The sequence below is a fragment of the Cupressus sempervirens genome, chromosome 9 (genome assembly GCF_028749045.1).
Source record: "Cupressus sempervirens isolate cs-2001-9-10 chromosome 9, ASM2874904v1, whole genome shotgun sequence".
NCBI classification, from domain to species: Eukaryota; Viridiplantae; Streptophyta; class Pinopsida; order Cupressales; family Cupressaceae; genus Cupressus; species Cupressus sempervirens.
The window spans coordinates 444,916,523-444,930,489 of NC_143126.1; positions in this window are offsets into that span (position 1 = coordinate 444,916,523).

Below are 13,967 nucleotides of genomic sequence, written 5' to 3' on the forward strand. Positions count from 1 at the left end.
GTAGCAAGAAGTTCCATATAAAGTGCACTTAAAATAGTGGTAAACTTGAAAGTCATTTCAAAAATCAACCTAGTCATCTTTATATAATATTTTGTACTACATAACAATTGGAATTGATCAATCATATTACTTATAATGTTTATCTATTTTTAAAGAACTGGGGTTGATTGAACAAATAATTGCAATGGGTGTATACAAATTTAATATAGGAAAATTGTTTTAATAATAATGAAGCTAATTGTGCTAATGCTTCCTTGGGTTGGAGACATTGAGAAAGTGCATCATCAAGTTGAACTAGGTTGATGGAATCTCCTCAAATAGATAGACATAACTAAAAATCTATTCAAACAAAAAGGTTTAAAATACAAATTACAATTGGATTTCAAGAAGGAGAGGTAATTGCCAATTTTATTGTTGTGGCATTTCATTAGGCTCGTACAAAAAATTATATGATGGAAACCATCTCAAAAGATTTAATAGTGCAACTACAAATTTAGACTAAGAAGGATACACAATACCCATAATACTAGGTTGTGAAACCCAGACATTTTATTATAATATTATGAACCATATTATATTATAGCTTAATGCATTTTAACAGCAAACATATTTACCTAAAATTTTAGAGGAGTGGCAAATTCAAACTATAGAAAAATTATGATGTTTCTAATGACGAGATACAATTTTACCATTCAATTAGTGAACAAGAGTTCTAGATTTCTTCTGTTGAACGCATGAGAAACACTATTTTAAGGTGTGGGCTATCCTCTCAACCAAAAGCACTCAAAAGTCAAAAATTTTAAATTTAAAAAAAAAAATCTTCAGATCTGTGGAAATGCAATGATTTTTTCTTGATTTTGTGTTTTTTTCTGTTATTGACCAACGAAATTACACTAAAAGTTTTGTAAAGATTTTTTTGTATTTTTTGTAATTTTGAAAAAAACAAGTCAAAGGTGCAATTTGTGAAGAGGATAGTCGTGTTTGTATTTTAAGTCTCTAAAAAAAACTCATAGACTCATTTGAGTGTGTTAAAACACAAAAAAAAACTAAAACTTTATTTTAAAGCCAAAAATATTCAAATATCTTACACTTTCAAATTTCCCATTTTAGATCATGCAGCTTGTAGATTTCACATAGCGAATTTGATTAAATCATAATTGTGGTACTCTAAATTATGATTCATGGGCTTTGAAAATAATTCCACATTTTTGTATGTTAAATGGAGGACAATTCATGTACCTAATAGAGATTGAATATTTTTTGCATACAAGAAAGATGTGACAACATTATAAAGAGAGGCAAAATTTAGCTGTGAGAGTAGCTCATTATTTTTTAATTTAAATTTTTTTAATGCTAACCAATTAATTTCTATGAGATTCATTCAAAGTTATATTCCACAATGGCAAAAAACTCCTTGAAAAAATTTAAATATCATTTAATGCAAACAAATTATACACTTGAAAACTTGATTTTACATATCCTCTATTTTTTTCATCAAGTATAGAGAGATCATTTGATCAACATAAAAAAGAAAAAACACAACAAAACTCTAACAAATATACCTTATGCATGAAAAACCTTCCAATCTCAAAGTCTTGATGTAGAAGATATCACCACTCTAATGTCCCCAAGTTTAATGTAATAATTGATTAATTAATTGGTCCCTAGAATTAAATTAGCTACTAAATTACCTTTAATTAATTAATTAATAGATATGGGGCCTAAATTAATGAAATAATAAATTGAATAATATTGGTAGTCTGTACTTATCATTCTCTAGATCCTTCTTGGAGGCCTTTATAAGACATTGATTGGGCATTGCAATTCATCATAGATTAGTTACGATTTCTCTTTATATTTTCGAAGGCTAAAGGCTATGGAAGATTGTTCACAATTTCAGAGGTGGAAGATCCTCCCTATTCTACCTATGTAGTTTTGGTGGTTCAGCACACCCTATTCTGCTATTGGAGATATTGTTTAGATATTTCACATTGTGTGTTATATTTGTTCATCATCTTCATTTGGAGATTGACCTATGTTTATCATGATCTGTATTTGAGTTATTGGTCTATGGTGGCAACCATTTGGTGTCCACTATTGAGATCTGAAGTTTCTATTACTTATATCTAACCTCAACAATTTTTCCTTCATTAACCTTGTGGTTATCTTGAGAATTATTTTGTTTTCCATATTAAGGGGAAATTAGAGTTTTTTGCTTGTCCATATCCTTTGATGTTTGTATGACTTCATCCTGTTGCCACTTATCAATCCCTCCCTTCCAACCATTATTGAAGAGTTTATTATGTTGAGATGATGGATGTTTCATTCACAATTCTATATAATCCTTCAGAAATATGTCCTTCTCCCATCCTCTAATCACCCAATCTTGTTTGATTGTCTTCAATGAATCAGTCGAGATGGAATTTTGCACTTCCTAACACTCAGTCCTATGAGTGAAAATTTTTGCCAACCTTAGTGTGCCCACCAAGAGGTTTAATGTTTCCTTCACCCATTGGTGGATATTTTATTGACTTCTTCTTAGCTCTCTCAGTACATCAACCAAACCATCACTTGGTATCATAATTCAAACTTAATATCCAATTGGGTGACAAGATCCCTACCTTTGATACCACTGTAATGTCTTGTTTCACACAACAATGTCCAATATGCAAGGCTAATATCTGATTTGAGTGTTTTTCTTATCAAAATATTTACTGGAAATGAAAATACCCTTCCTCTATAAGGTATGATTCTATCACATAATGTGTACTATTGGTGTGGTGGAGACCTTGGCGATCATACAGACGCCTCTTCACAGTAGGCATATGGTGTAGTAAAAGACCATAGGATTTTTATATCTATATAGAGATCTATTTTGACATCAATTTGTCCTTCTACTTGTGATCCCTAGATGGCATATTGATGTCTTATGGCATACAATCATCTTAGGTCATATGCCAAATTCAAATAGTTGACAACTCCATCCATGTGGTGCTTGGCTCTAGCCATATGATAGATGGTCAACAGATGACCAAGTTAATAGTGAGTTGTTGGGTTTACTCAGAGATGAAGTATTGCTTCATAGGTTTTCAGATGAATAATTTTATTGTGCACACTAGAGATAAAGGAATAGAATAATAATATTTGTGATATGTCACCTTCAGATGTCACATGCACAAATAAAAGTAATAGAAACTTCATATCTCAATAATGAACACCAAATGGTTATCACCAGAAGCCAACAACTCAAATATAGATCATGAGAAACATAGATCAATCTCCAAATGAAGATGATGAATAAATCTAATGCACATTTGAAATATCTAAATGATATCTCCAATAGTAGAATAGGGTGGCATTGAACAACTAAAATTGCAAAAGCAAAATAGGGAGGATCTTCTAGTTCTGAAACAACAAACAATCTTCCTCAGTCTTCAGCCTCTAAAAATACAAAGAGAAATCATAACCAATCCATGATGAATTGCAATGCTCAATCATCACCTTACAAAGGCCTCCAAGAAGGATCTAGAGAATTACAAGTACAAGTTGACAATATTATTTATTTTATTATTTTACTAATTTAGGTCTCATATTTATTAATTAGTTAAAGGTTCTTTATTATTTAATTTAATCTTGGGGACCAATTAAATAATTAATTATTACATTAAAATTGGGACATTAAAAATCCTTTATGTCCAAAGATTGATTCCACTCAAGCAATCCATAATTGAATGAAAGGTCATTAGCTTTAGGACCCCAAACCAACCACACTTATTTAATGAATGCATTGGCATCAATCTTTTGTTGCAACACATTGTCATCAAACTTCCATTGTGCTAATCTAATATAATTATCCTTGAGTTCAGAGTCACCAAGATCCCAAAGATTCCAATCATAAAATGCATCAATGACATCAAGATCATCAACCTCTTCCAAAACCTCGTAGCATTGGTAGACCCTATTTGTCTCACTAGGAAGTCCTTGACACAAAAAGATTGTACTTATTATTGTAGGAGGATAGACTCCATAATCAATCAATGGTAACAATTGTTCCTGCACATGAGTGTTGGTAACGCCCAGACTTTTAGGTTCATGATTCCCTTGATGGAACTCCAAATTGTTATCCATATGCTCTAGAAGATTTTTAAACTTTCTCTCCTTCCACACACAAACAATCTTATGAGGGTCCACTTCAATATTTCCTTGGTTGTCATCTTGTTTCAAGTATGCAATTATTTCCTCATTCCCCAACCTCAATGATTTTTGCGTCATCAACCTTGTGGTTGTCTTGAGACTTTTTTTGTTTTCCATCTAAAGGAGAAATTAGATTTTTTTGCTTGTCCATATCCTCTAATGTTTGTATGACTTCATCCTATAGTCACTTACCAACCTCCTGCTTTTGACCATTTTTGAAGATTTTATTGTGTTAATATGAGAGATAATTCATCTGTAACTCTATATAATCCTTTAGAGATATGTCCCTCTCCCATCCCCCAATTATCCAATCTTGTTTGATTTTCTTTAGTGACTCATCCAAGGTGGGTGTTTGCACTTCTTGAGGCTCATTATGAAGTTCGTCATCAAATGCCTTGTGTCTATTAAGAGGTTCAGTGTTTCCTTCACTTGTTGGTGGATCCTTTCTTGACTTGTTCTTATATCTCTCATTGCATCAACCAAACCATCACTCGGTGCCATAAATCAATCTCAATACTTGATAGGCTAGAAAGATTGTCAACTTTGATACCACTATGATGTCTTGTTTCACACAACGATTTCCAATATGTGAGGCTGGTGTCTAATTTGAGTGTTTCTCTTGTCAAATATTCATTGGTGGTGAACAATCCCTTCCTCCACATGATATAATTATGATGTACAGTGTGTGCTATTGGTGTGGTGGTGACCTAGGTGGCCGTACGAACACCTCTTCACATTAGGCATATGGTGTAGTACAAGACTGTAAGAGTTTTTATCCATATGGAGATCTATCATAATAGTAATTTTTCCTTCCACATGTGCTCCCTAGATGGTGTCAAAGGTGTTATGGCATACAGTCATCTTAGATCATACGATAGGTTGGGTCTAAGTTATACGGTGTAGAGTATAAGTGTGGTGGGTTATGCAGGAGTGTCAATTTCATAGGGTTGGCAACTCCTTCTGTATGGTGCTTAGCTCTAGTCGTATGGTATACAGTCAGCAAATGACTAAGTTGATAGTAAGTTGTTGAGTTAACCCGTACATGAAGTATTACTTCATAGGGTTTTAGATGAATAATGTTATTGCATATACACCAAAGAGAAAGGAATAGAATAATAATCTTTTTGATTTGTCATCTTCTGATGTCACACACACAAATACAAGTAACAGAAACTTCAGATCTCAACAATGAACACCAAATGGTTATCACCTGAAGCCACCAACTCAAATACAAATCATGACAAACATAGATCAATCTCCAAATGAAGATGATGAACAAATCTGGAACACAATGTGAAATATTTGAACGATATCTCCATCAATAGTATAGGGTGGCGTTTAACCAACAAAAATGCACAGGTAGAATAGATAGGATCTTCCACCTCCAAAACTGTGAACAATCCTCCTCAACCTTTAGCCTCCGAAAATACAAAGAAAAATCATAACCAATCCATGATGAATTGCAATGCACAGCCATTGCCTTATAAAGGCCTCCAAGAAAGATCTAGAAAATGACAAATACATGCCACAATATTATTTATTTTATTATTTTATTAATTTAAACCTTATATTTATTATTAATTAATCAAACATACTTTATCACTTAATTTAATTCTAGAATACTAAATTGAGAACATTACAACCACCAAAGTAAACAGTGGTAAATTTCAAAATAATTTTGACAAACAACCTAATCATCTTTACATATTTTCTATCTCCACAAAAGTTGGAATGGATCCATCACATTAATTATAATGTCCATCTATCATTGAAAAACAATTAGGATTGAACTGAACACAATAACTACAATGTTTAGTTACAATTTTGATCTGTGTTGTGCTTTCATTGAACATAAAATTCCCATCAAGACATATATTTACATAGAGATCAAACCAAATCAATTTATTATATGTACCGTTTAATACCCATGTCATGTTCTAGCTAAAATGTAGTACTAGTATATAATAGCTGATAATCTATGGGAACGTGCACAACAACAAACAACTTTTTTTTTTTTTAAAGTCTATACCAAATTCCCCATTTGATTGCTTCAATTTAGAGAATATCCATCCATCAACGAAATATTCAGCCATGAAAAACATGTGTGCAAAATATGGAAGCACATGAACTGTTTGACAGAATGCCTGGCATGAAATTCATGATCCTGCTTATTCTGCTGCCCTAGAATCTTTGTGGAGATCGTTTTAAAAATGTTTTGCATTGCCTTTGAAGTTTGCCCGGGACCCATTAATTTGTTGGCTGTATTTATTTATTAATAATTGACTAAACAACTACTTACTTTTTTATGCTTTGAAATCTTTAATCTTTACCACCTTATCGGCAAAGGCTGCTCGCCTATTTTGTCCTCCAAATTTCGTTTTCTTTCACTCCAAACAAAATCCTCTTTCGGCTGACAGTAATGTGCCTTTTTGGCACCTAGCACAACATTTGTTATATGTTTGACAAAGGATTTGTTTTGAAAATAAACTAAAAAGATAAGGTGATGTCTATATCCTAAACTAAAATGTACGTCTTACCAAGGGGAACACTTAGTCTTTTTTAGAACGTCTTTTATATATTTGACATTTCAGTTTGAGAATTAGCCAATACCAAAAATATATTCGATTAAAATTTAGGTTCAATAAAGAAAGATCAAAAAAGCTCAACAATAAAACTATCCAATAAGAACTAAAAGGACTAGGGGTCAAAAATACAAGTCACACATTTCATTTTTTTAGCAATTTTGAAGCTATGTAGTTTTACACACAACTACTAGTTGTTAATATTACACTCCACATTGACAACATTCCATTTTTTATGGTTAGTGACTCATAATTTGTTGGATTCAAGTAAATCTCTCATTCATAGATAAATCTTATTGTCCTTCAAGATCGAAAAGGATAAATGAATAGCATCACCCAATTCTACATTAAGTAAAATCTCCTTCAAAATAATTCAAAATCTCGTAGCAAATTCAAGACTTGAACATGTTAAAGAAACATTATTGATAGAGATAAACTCATTAGAAAAAGGTCACAATAATGACAACACACAAAAAGAAAATCATCCAAATGTAGAGAGAGGCTAATATCCATATATAATTGTATCCTCTAAGATTATGACTTCATCTTATTGTTCAAGGAACTAACAATAAAGTATGCCTTGTGATAGGCTTTACATAACTCTTTGTCGATAATTTGTTGCTTTCAATCCCAGATTTAGAAGATAAAGTTATGAAAGATTGGAGCACCAAATCCATCTTATCATTACACAAAATTTGTCATATAACAAGTTTTTCCTAGATTTGAACACCGTGTCAACAAAAAGAAGTTGATTGATAGCATCAACTATACCTCAGCCAAGACTTCCTTCTAAATGAACTTTTTCGATGCATTCCCTCTCAATATCAAAACATGGTCCCATTTTTTTAAAGAATAGCCTTGACTTAATGATGACCCATGCGCCCTCCAAAATGATCCAAGCACTATCTTTTATAGGATGGGGAATATATCAAGAAGCTTTGTTCCTCATAGCAATGATTTCAACATAACCATAATATTGTAATTTTATCATATCTTAGTACCAAAAACAATTATCGTTAAACCTAGTTCCTAAAACATTCTCAATGAGAGAAATCTTCAACCTAGAGGAGATTTTATTCACTATAGAATTGACTAGGTCAATAAGAGAATATTCTTAGCACCATTTTTGTGTGTGTGTGTGTGAGAGAGAGAGAGAGAACATGTGTTCGTGTGATCCCACTGATTCTTATCTAGTAGATCCTAACAAACCCTTGTCAAGAGTCTTTCCCTCTAATAAAAAGAAAACAATGAAAGCTCCAACATTCTCAACACTGTAAACCCCACCATATTAATTTTATGTTCAAATTTTCTTGCTCATTTCCTTCTTCAAATCCTCAAGTGATACACTTTCACTTTAAACCTAACCCTTTTCATTATGAGATGATATATTGAAAAAGACATCCTTTGCAGATCATTGAGCATACTTTGTAAATTAACTCCAAGGTTTGAGTCCTACATGTAATATCCCTTGGTCTTATAGGTCTAAAATGTGCTTTGAGTGACACAAGGAATATTGTCAAATGCTACATGTGCAACCTTCCCACTTGTTGGTCTAATGTTATCAGTCTGATATGTACTTAAAAGTAACTATAGGTGGCTTCTAATACTTGAGAATCAACACATCAAAATGTAAATTATGCTCTGATACCATTGTAATGACCCTACTCAAATCTGATCCAAAAATGTTGATAAAGGTTCAAGAAAACACTTTGCATACAAGGGTCATATGACTGATATAAAATTCAATTTTCTTTTATGGCTCTTTCCTTCACTTAGCATCAAGAAGAATGCTTGCAAGAAGATTCTGAATTGACTAAACAATGACCTAACATGAATGTGCAACTTATTCTAACAATATTCAATGCATATATGTGACTGAAACTACCTGGTTGTAGATGGTTGTAATAACTTTCTCCAATGCTATCTTCCTGCTTTGCTTTTTCGGTTCTGCTTTTTCACTTGCTTTTTTCAGATTTGTTTTTTCACTTTTCTTTTTCAAACTGCTTTTTCAGACTCTCTTTTTCAAATTTTCTTTTTCGAGCTGCTTTTTCGAACCTACTTTTTCGAACTATTTTTTTGGCCTTCTTTTTCGGTTCTGCTTTTTCGACCTACTTTTTCGCTTCTGCTTTTTTCATACTACTTTTTTTTAAAAACCAAACCCTTTTGAACTGAAGTAGAAACTTCCTCAAGATATGTAATTAAAATTCCTTCAAACAAATCCTCTAGATGTTGGCCCTTGGCCACAGTTATGCTAAGATTGAGATAGCTAGATACTATCTCCAAAGTGCAACCCTTTAGAAGGTCTTTCACTTCCTCAGTTATGCAATTTCTTGAGAGGTATCGTTCTCAAGGATTATGGTGAATATTTGCAGACCTAGATGGTGCCACAAATGCTCAAGAGAAAATGTAGTAGAATTATTAAATCCCCCCGTCCATCCAAATGAGAGGCCAAGCCCTCTATTTATTTACTTTTCTAAGAAGTTACTAAGGACTTCTAGAAGCATTTTTTTCTAAGAAGTTACTAAGAACTTCTAGAAACATCCATTATAAAATCCCATTATAATGCACTTTTATAATAAAATAACTTCATAAAATAAAAAATTGCAACTCAACTTAAAATTATAACATGTAGGCCTCGTATAAAAAAGTAATGATAAAATAATATCTCCAAGAGCATAATAAACCATACAATCCTCAAATAAATGCCAAAATGACTCTCTCATCACAACCACCAGTCTACAAGAGTCCATGGTAAACTGATTTAGCATGCAAAATGATGTCAGCTAAAATGGGGACATTTCAGTCCGCCCTTCCTGAAATTGCTTGTCCCCAAGCAATGGCCGAACAACAACCCAATCAATCCATCTGGATCCCAAATGTAGTCATGAACTATACTATTGTCAGTCAACATAGGCTCCTGCAACAACCTCTGAAAATTAACCAAGAGGAAACCATAATCAAACTGGCGAATACAACTCACCCAAACTCCAAAGTCAGGAACCCATGAGAAACAAGCTCTCAAAATATCAGAACCCAAGTAGAGTAGATAACCCAAACTACCAACATAGTAAATACCATCAACGCATCCCACTAGCCTGTGTAGAATGTATAATACAATTTTGCAACAACGGTGAATACTCTCGCATGAAACTGCACCAAATATAGAGAATCCACACACTGCACACCTACTACAATTAACACAACTCTACAGATCACCGGTCACTATCTCATAACCATAACACCCATGCACTACTGATGGTGAATAGTCATTACATGGTAGATAGCAAAAATGAGAGCCCAAACCAAACTTGTCTGCCATCAACTCCTCAACACATGGATCAAAAGAAAACCGATGAACATATCCTGCAGTATAATGCCGATAAAAAGAACCAATCCTAGTCAAAGACTCATCCTGCAGATGTGATACAACCGACTGTGACTAATCATCAGCTAAGTGAGATGATGATATAGCCAAGGGCGCAGAATCAACAACATCACTAGTCTCTGTGCCCTCCAAGTCGAACATACCACAATGCTTAGCTGCAGTGCCGAACTCAGCTGAACCTACCTCCAATGGAAATGGACCAAATATGCCAATACTAGTGTCGTGGACAGATATATCCTCATCTCCACCACCTCTATCAACCTCGACCATGGACATCCTCAAATCACCAAACACCACAGCCCGTGATTGTACAGAATCTAGTAAAGACTAAAGTCATTCTAACTCCATGGTCACCTTAGCTAAATGAAACTGTGACTCCTTGAAAGCCAACTATGTACTCTCAAGAAACTCAGAAGTCACCTCGAGCTGCTGAGTAAGCTCACTCACCTCATCTTCCTTGACCAATAACGTGTCATATGTTGTACTGCCCCACTCCATAAGATAATCTCTGTCAACTACCAACTGCATATAATCTTGTCTCAGAATTTGAATAGCCTCCCATAAAGAGTGGATCTCTATCAAGGAAAGATAACTGCCTCTCTGCTCATCACTAGTAGGAGAACCCCATCCATAAATTGCTAACAATTGACGAGCAACATCGAAATGCTTGCAAGCGATAGAAATGTCTCGCTCGCCAACTCTCAGCTGACTAGACACATGATTGTGCTGACTGGTTGAACTCCTATACTCTATCCCGGGTACATTATCCAAAGGAGTAACCTCAGAATAGCTATCATTTGTAATACTCAGATCCTGGGACTCTCCTGTAAACTCTGTCATCTCTAAGAAATCATCAACATGTGACTTGACTATAAAAGAAAACTGAGTCCCTGCTATACGCGCTAACTCTCGAACTGAGCTCACCTCAAGACAAAGCTTGTCCACATGTCTCTCAGAATCCTGGAGAGCCAACTGAATGCACACCAAGGAATTTTGAGTATCCTCTAGCTCATGAGAAAGCCAATCAACCTCCTCCTCCTTCTTCAATGCATCTAAATAGATCCTTGCAATATTAAGAAGATGTTCGTGATCTGAAAGTAGGTGTATGTAACTTACCTTCATTGCCTCCATGCCTTCCTTGATCTATTGTAAGTTGTCACAAGAAGAACCTGTTGTGACTCCTTTTTGTCTCTCCTGCAGTTGAATCATCCAAATGTGATTCTTAATCAATCCATGTATCCTGTCATGATGAGATAAATCCGTGACAATATTCTTGTCCCTTGTCTTTAGCTGGATTTCCAAACCAAGTAAAGAGCTACTAGCCTCTATCTCATGTGAAGAAGCATCCAACTATGCTTGATACTCATTTTTTGCAAAGTCCTAAATGCTCACTTTCTGATCAATTGTACTATCCTCAAACATGACAATATCCTCAACTACTGTAACTTCATCTAGCCCAACTGTACTAGAATCACTATCTGTGTCAATCACACAATTCGGTGTGCCTGTGATATCATCTTCTGATGCTACTGGCTCAACCTGCATAACATCTGTAACCCCTTATGCCTATGAAGATGATGCAGATAAACCATTACCTGAAGATGTGCTAATGTCTCCTTGTATCAAATCAGCATGTCTATTAAACTCCTCATACAAGTTTCTAACTGTAATAAGAAAGGTACGATCCTTAGGCCTATCAAAGCATTCAATCAGTCTCTCCGTAAACTCCACATATGAGGTAATGTGTGCATGACCCACAGTGACCATACCATGATGCCACCACTTGTGTGCTAGCCCATCCAGGTGAATTGTTGCATACTTAATAGCTTCTTTCTTAGGCATAGGGTTCATTTGAAAGTATGTGTCAAGCCTTTGAACCCAAGCTCTTGCTATAGATTTCCCCAAGCCATCATAATATGGTAATTGAAGTTTCCCTACTTTCTTCCATAGCTCATAGCTCTAGTTCCTGTCATGTCCACATGGAATATGCTTCATCCACACATATATATACTCCCTAAAGGTAATTGCAGTAGTAAAATCTGGACCTCTGGCTTCCCAATCTCTCCTCAGTTGATCCTGTATATCAGTGATATGGGGCTCTGGTACGATCTACTCTAGAGCTCTAGGAGGAAATGTGGGAATAATGGGCCTCAAAATTACTATCCTAGTTTGCTGGGGTGCATGACCGAAATTGTTCCTAACTTGTTCACCTCCATTATGTGTCCCATCCTTATTATTACCACTCTAGTTATTATTATTCTGATTATTTTCTCCACCCACATTAGCATTCAACCCCATTTGACGAGACATCATCTGCATCATAAGCTCCAATCTCTGACTCTATTCCTATGCTCTTTGCTCTGTTGATCGTTGTCCCTATGCTAAGGTGTCTAATAACTATAAGAATCTTTCATTTCCCTGATTTGGACCGGCATTCATTTTGTCAAACATTTTTCTCTCTATCTAGCTATTCCAAATTCCCAATAAGACCTTCACAGGATGGCAAGACTTATAGCTCTGATACCACTATAATATCCCTTGGTCTTATAGGTCTAAAATGTGCTTTGAGTGACACAAGGAATATTGTCAAATGCTACATGTGCAACCTTCCCACTTTTTGGTCTAATGTTATCAGTCTGATATGTACTTAAAAGTAACTATAGGTGGCTTCTAATGCTTGAGAATCAACACATCAAAATGTAAATTATGCTCTAATACCACTGTAATGACCCTACTCAAATCTAATCCTTAAATGTTGATAAAGGTTCAAGAAAACACTTTGCATACAAGTGTCATATGACTGATATAAAATTCAGTATTCTTTTATGGCTCTTTCCTTCACTTAGCATCAAGAAGAATGCTTGCAAGAAGATTCTGAATTGACTAAGCAATGACCTAACATGAATGTGCAACTTATTCTGACAATATTCAATGCATATATGTGACTGAAATTACCTGGTTGTAGATGGCTGTAATAACTTTCTCCAATGCTATCTTCCTGCTTTGCTTTTTCGGTTCTTCTTTTTCATTTTCTTTTTTCAGATCTATTTTTTCACTTTGTTTTTTCGAACTACTTTTTTAGACTTTTTTTTTCGAATTTGCTTTTTCGAGCTGCATTTTCAAACTTGCTTTTTCGGATTGCTTTTTTGGCCTTCTTTTTCAGTTCTACTTTTTCGACCTACTTTTTCGGTTCTGCTTTTTTCGGACTGCTTTTTTTAAAAAATCAAACCCTTTTGAACTGAAGTAGAAACTTCCTCAAGATATGCAATTAAAATTTCTTCAAAAAAATCCTCTAGATGTTGACCCTTGGCCACAGTTATGCTCAGCTTGAGATAGCTGGATACTATCTCCAAAGTGTAACCCTTCAGAAGGTCTTTCACTTTCTCAGTTATGCAATCTCTTGAGAGGTATCATTCTCAAGGATTATGGTGAATATTTGCAGACCTAGATGGTGCCACAAATGCTCAAGAGAAAATGTAGTACAATTATCGAATCCCCCTATCCATCCAAATGAGAGGCCAAGCCCTCTATTTATTTACTTTTCTAAGAAGTTACTAAGGACTTCTAGCAGCATCCTTTTCTAAGAAGTTACTAAGAACTTCTAGAAACATCCATTATAATGCACTTTTATAATAAAATAACTTTATAAAATAAAAAAGTGCAACTCAACTTAAAATTATAACATGTAGGCCACGTATAAAAAAGTAATGATAAAATAATATCTCCAAGAGCATAATAAACCATTCAATCCTCAAATAAATGCCAGAATGACTCTCTCATCACAACCACCAGTCTACGAGAGTCCA